This window comes from Montipora capricornis, unplaced genomic scaffold (genome assembly GCF_036669925.1).
Source record: "Montipora capricornis isolate CH-2021 unplaced genomic scaffold, ASM3666992v2 scaffold_473, whole genome shotgun sequence".
Classification (NCBI taxonomy): Eukaryota; Metazoa; Cnidaria; class Anthozoa; order Scleractinia; family Acroporidae; genus Montipora; species Montipora capricornis.
Genome location: NW_027180210.1, coordinates 165,125 through 171,124, shown reverse-complemented (window position 1 = coordinate 171,124; position 6,000 = coordinate 165,125).

The window sequence follows — 6,000 nt, the reverse complement described above, 5'->3', positions numbered from 1 at the left end:
TCAAAATCGGCCATTTTTGGCAAAGTAGCAAAGGGGGGACCAAAGGAAAATTTTCAAAAATGGCCGATTTTTTGGTCGAACTTCGGAAGGCTAAAAAAATAGGAAATACAAGTCGCCTGATGGCCTAATTAGTATGGATTGAAAGCTAAACTATCCTAGATTTGTGCTATGCAAAAAACCGCATGAAAAAAGACCTATTAGAGGAGAAATGACATTTTTCGCAAAAGTATCAAAATCGGCCATTTTTGGCAAAGTAGCAAAGGGGGGACCAAAGGAAAATTCTCAAAAATTGCCGATTTTTTGGTCGAACTTCGGAAGGCTAAAAAAATAGGAAATACAAGTCGCCTGATGGCCTAATTAGTATGGATTGAAAGCTAAACTATCCTAGATTTGTGCTATGCAAAAAACCGCATGAAAAAAGACCTATTAGAGGAGAAATGACATTTTTCGCAAAAGTATCAAAATCGGCCATTTTTGGCAAAGTAGCAAAGGGGGGACCAAAGGAAAATTTTCAAAAATGGCCGATTTTTTGGTCGAACTTCGGAAGGCTAAAAAAATAGGAAATACAAGTCGCCTGATGGCCTAATTAGTATGGATTGAAAGCTAAACTATCCTAGATTTGTGCTATGCAAAAAACCGCATGAAAAAAGACCTATTAGAGGAGAAATGACATTTTTCGCAAAAGTATCAAAATCGGCCATTTTTGGCAAAGTAGCAAAGGGCCGATTTTTTGGTCGAACTTCGGAAGGCTAAAAAAATAGGAAATACAAGTCGCCTGATGGCCTAATTAGTATGGATTGAAAGCTAAACTATCCTAGATTTGTGCTATGCAAAAAACCGCATGAAAAAAGACCTATTAGAGGAGAAATGACATTTTTCGCAAAAGTATCAAAATCGGCCATTTTTGGCAAAGTAGCAAAGGGGGGACCAAAGGAAAATTTTCAAAAATGGCCGATTTTTTGGTCGAACTTCGGAAGGCTAAAAAAATAGGAAATACAAGTCGCCTGATGGCCTAATTAGTATGGATTGAAAGCTAAACTATCCTAGATTTGTGCTATGCAAAAAACCGCATGAAAAAAGACCTATTAGAGGAGAAATGACATTTTTCGCAAAAGTATCAAAATCGGCCATTTTTGGCAAAGTAGCAAAGGGGGGACCAAAGGAAAATTTTAAAAATGGCCGATTTTTTGGTCGAACTTCGGAAGGCTAAAAAAATAGGAAATACAAGTCGCCTGATGGCCTAATTAGTATGGATTGAAAGCTAAACTATCCTAGATTTGTGCTATGCAAAAAACCGCATGAAAAAAGACCTATTAGAGGAGAAATGACATTTTTCGCAAAAGTATCAAAATCGGCCATTTTTGGCAAAGTAGCAAAGGGGGGACCAAAGGAAAATTTTCAAAAATGGCCGATTTTTTGGTCGAACTTCGGAAGGCTAAAAAAATAGGAAATACAAGTCGCCTGATGGCCTAATTAGTATGGATTGAAAGCTAAACTATCCTAGATTTGTGCTATGCAAAAAACCGCATGAAAAAAGACCTATTAGAGGAGAAATGACATTTTTCGCAAAAGTATCAAAATCGGCCATTTTTGGCAAAGTAGCAAAGGGGGGACCAAAGGAAAATTTTCAAAAATGGCCGATTTTTTGGTCGAACTTCGGAAGGCTAAAAAATAGGAAATACAAGTCGCCTGATGGCCTAATTAGTATGGATTGAAAGCTAAACTATCCTAGATTTGTGCTATGCAAAAAACCGCATGAAAAAAGACCTATTAGAGGAGAAATGACATTTTTCGCAAAAGTATCAAAATCGGCCATTTTTGGCAAAGTAGCAAAGGGGGGACCAAAGGAAAATTTTCAAAAATGGCCGATTTTTTGGTCGAACTTCGGAAGGCTAAAAAAATAGGAAATACAAGTCGCCTGATGGCCTAATTAGTATGGATTGAAAGCTAAACTATCCTAGATTTGTGCTATGCAAAAAACCGCATGAAAAAAGACCTATTAGAGGAGAAATGACATTTTTCGCAAAAGTATCAAAATCGGCCATTTTTGGCAAAGTAGCAAAGGGGGGACCAAAGGAAAATTTTCAAAAATGGCCGATTTTTTGGTCGAACTTCGGAAGGCTAAAAAAATAGGAAATACAAGTCGCCTGATGGCCTAATTAGTATGGATTGAAAGCTAAACTATCCTAGATTTGTGCTATGCAAAAAACCGCATGAAAAAAGACCTATTAGAGGAGAAATGACATTTTTCGCAAAAGTATCAAAATCGGCCATTTTTGGCAAAGTAGCAAAGGGGGGACCAAAGGAAAATTTTCAAAAATGGCCGATTTTTTGGTCGAACTTCGGAAGGCTAAAAAAATAGGAAATACAAGTCGCCTGATGGCCTAATTAGTATGGATTGAAAGCTAAACTATCCTAGATTTGTGCTATGCAAAAAACCGCATGAAAAAAGACCTATTAGAGGAGAAATGACATTTTTCGCAAAAGTATCAAAATCGGCCATTTTTGGCAAAGTAGCAAAGGGGGGACCAAAGGAAAATTTTCAAAAATGGCCGATTTTTTGGTCGAACTTCGGAAGGCTAAAAAATAGGAAATACAAGTCGCCTGATGGCCTAATTAGTATGGATTGAAAGCTAAACTATCCTAGATTTGTGCTATGCAAAAAACCGCATGAAAAAAGACCTATTAGAGGAGAAATGACATTTTTCGCAAAAGTATCAAAATCGGCCATTTTTGGCAAAGTAGCAAAGGGGGGACCAAAGGAAAATTTTCAAAAATGGCCGATTTTTTGGTCGAACTTCGGAAGGCTAAAAAAATAGGAAATACAAGTCGCCTGATGGCCTAATTAGTATGGATTGAAAGCTAAACTATCCTAGATTTGTGCTATGCAAAAAACCGCATGAAAAAAGACCTATTAGAGGAGAAATGACATTTTTCGCAAAAGTATCAAAATCGGCCATTTTTGGCAAAGTAGCAAAGGGGGGACCAAAGGAAAATTTTCAAAATGGCCGATTTTTTGGTCGAACTTCGGAAGGCTAAAAAAATAGGAAATACAAGTCGCCTGATGGCCTAATTAGTATGGATTGAAAGCTAAACTATCCTAGATTTGTGCTATGCAAAAAACCGCATGAAAAAAGACCTATTAGAGGAGAAATGACATTTTTCGCAAAAGTATCAAAATCGGCCATTTTTGGCAAAGTAGCAAAGGGGGGACCAAAGGAAAATTTTCAAAAATGGCCGATTTTTTGGTCGAACTTCGGAAGGCTAAAAAAATAGGAAATACAAGTCGCCTGATGGCCTAATTAGTATGGATTGAAAGCTAAACTATCCTAGATTTGTGCTATGCAAAAAACCGCATGAAAAAAGACCTATTAGAGGAGAAATGACATTTTTCGCAAAAGTATCAAAATCGGCCATTTTTGGCAAAGTAGCAAAGGGGGGACCAAAGGAAAATTTTCAAAAATGGCCGATTTTTTGGTCGAACTTCGGAAGGCTAAAAAAAAGCAAATACAAGTCGCCTGATGGCCTAATTAGTATGGATTGAAAGCTAAACTATCCTAGATTTGTGCTATGCAAAAAACCGCATGAAAAAAGACCTATTAGAGGAGAAATGACATTTTTCGCAAAAGTATCAAAATCGGCCATTTTTGGCAAAGTAGCAAAGGGGGGACCAAAGGAAAATTTTCAAAAATGGCCGATTTTTTGGTCGAACTTCGGAAGGCTAAAAAAATAGGAAATACAAGTCGCCTGATGGCCTAATTAGTATGGATTGAAAGCTAAACTATCCTAGATTTGTGCTATGCAAAAAACCGCATGAAAAAAGACCTATTAGAGGAGAAATGACATTTTTCGCAAAAGTATCAAAATCGGCCATTTTTGGCAAAGTAGCAAAGGGGGGACCAAAGGAAAATTTTCAAAAATGGCCGATTTTTTGGTCGAACTTCGGAAGGCTAAAAAAATAGGAAATACAAGTCGCCTGATGGCCTAATTAGTATGGATTGAAAGCTAAACTATCCTAGATTTGTGCTATGCAAAAAACCGCATGAAAAAAGACCTATTAGAGGAGAAATGACATTTTTCGCAAAAGTATCAAAATCGGCCATTTTTGGCAAAGTAGCAAAGGGGGGACCAAAGGAAAATTTTCAAAAATGGCCGATTTTTTGGTCGAACTTCGGAAGGCTAAAAAAATAGGAAATACAAGTCGCCTGATGGCCTAATTAGTATGGATTGAAAGCTAAACTATCCTAGATTTGTGCTATGCAAAAAACCGCATGAAAAAAGACCTATTAGAGGAGAAATGACATTTTTCGCAAAAGTATCAAAATCGGCCATTTTTGGCAAAGTAGCAAAGGGGGGACCAAAGGAAAATTTTCAAAAATGGCCGATTTTTTGGTCGAACTTCGGAAGGCTAAAAAAATAGGAAATACAAGTCGCCTGATGGCCTAATTAGTATGGATTGAAAGCTAAACTATCCTAGATTTGTGCTATGCAAAAAACCGCATGAAAAAAGACCTATTAGAGGAGAAATGACATTTTTCGCAAAAGTATCAAAATCGGCCATTTTTGGCAAAGTAGCAAAGGGGGGACCAAAGGAAAATTTTCAAAAATGGCCGATTTTTTGGTCGAACTTCGGAAGGCTAAAAAAATAGGAAATACAAGTCGCCTGATGGCCTAATTAGTATGGATTGAAAGCTAAACTATCCTAGATTTGTGCTATGCAAAAAACCGCATGAAAAAAGACCTATTAGAGGAGAAATGACATTTTTCGCAAAAGTATCAAAATCGGCCATTTTTGGCAAAGTAGCAAAGGGGGGACCAAAGGAAAATTTTCAAAAATGGCCGATTTTTTGGTCGAACTTCGGAAGGCTAAAAAAATAGGAAATACAAGTCGCCTGATGGCCTAATTAGTATGGATTGAAAGCTAAACTATCCTAGATTTGTGCTATGCAAAAAACCGCATGAAAAAAGACCTATTAGAGGAGAAATGACATTTTTCGCAAAAGTATCAAAATCGGCCATTTTTGGCAAAGTAGCAAAGGGGGGACCAAAGGAAAATTTTCAAAAATGGCCGATTTTTTGGTCGAACTTCGGAAGGCTAAAAAAATAGGAAATACAAGTCGCCTGATGGCCTAATTAGTATGGATTGAAAGCTAAACTATCCTAGATTTGTGCTATGCAAAAAACCGCATGAAAAAAGACCTATTAGAGGAGAAATGACATTTTTCGCAAAAGTATCAAAATCGGCCATTTTTGGCAAAGTAGCAAAGGGGGGACCAAAGGAAAATTTTCAAAAATGGCCGATTTTTTGGTCGAACTTCGGAAGGCTAAAAAAATAGGAAATACAAGTCGCCTGATGGCCTAATTAGTATGGATTGAAAGCTAAACTATCCTAGATTTGTGCTATGCAAAAAACCGCATGAAAAAAGACCTATTAGAGGAGAAATGACATTTTTCGCAAAAGTATCAAAATCGGCCATTTTTGGCAAAGTAGCAAAGGGGGGACCAAAGGAAAATTTTCAAAAATGGCCGATTTTTGGTCGAACTTCGGAAGGCTAAAAAAATAGGAAATACAAGTCGCCTGATGGCCTAATTAGTATGGATTGAAAGCTAAACTATCCTAGATTTGTGCTATGCAAAAAACCGCATGAAAAAAGACCTATTAGAGGAGAAATGACATTTTTCGCAAAAGTATCAAAATCGGCCATTTTTGGCAAAGTAGCAAAGGGGGGACCAAAGGAAAATTTTCAAAAATGGCCGATTTTTTGGTCGAACTTCGGAAGGCTAAAAAAATAGGAAATACAAGTCGCCTGATGGCCTAATTAGTATGGATTGAAAGCTAAACTATCCTAGATTTGTGCTATGCAAAAAACCGCATGAAAAAGGACCTATTAGAGGAGAAATGGGCCTAGTACGGCTGAACAAAGTTGTTTTTTTAAATTTAGTTTTATTTGTTTTGAAAGGCATTGTGGGTAATTAGTTTCAGTTGAGAAACGGAAGGTT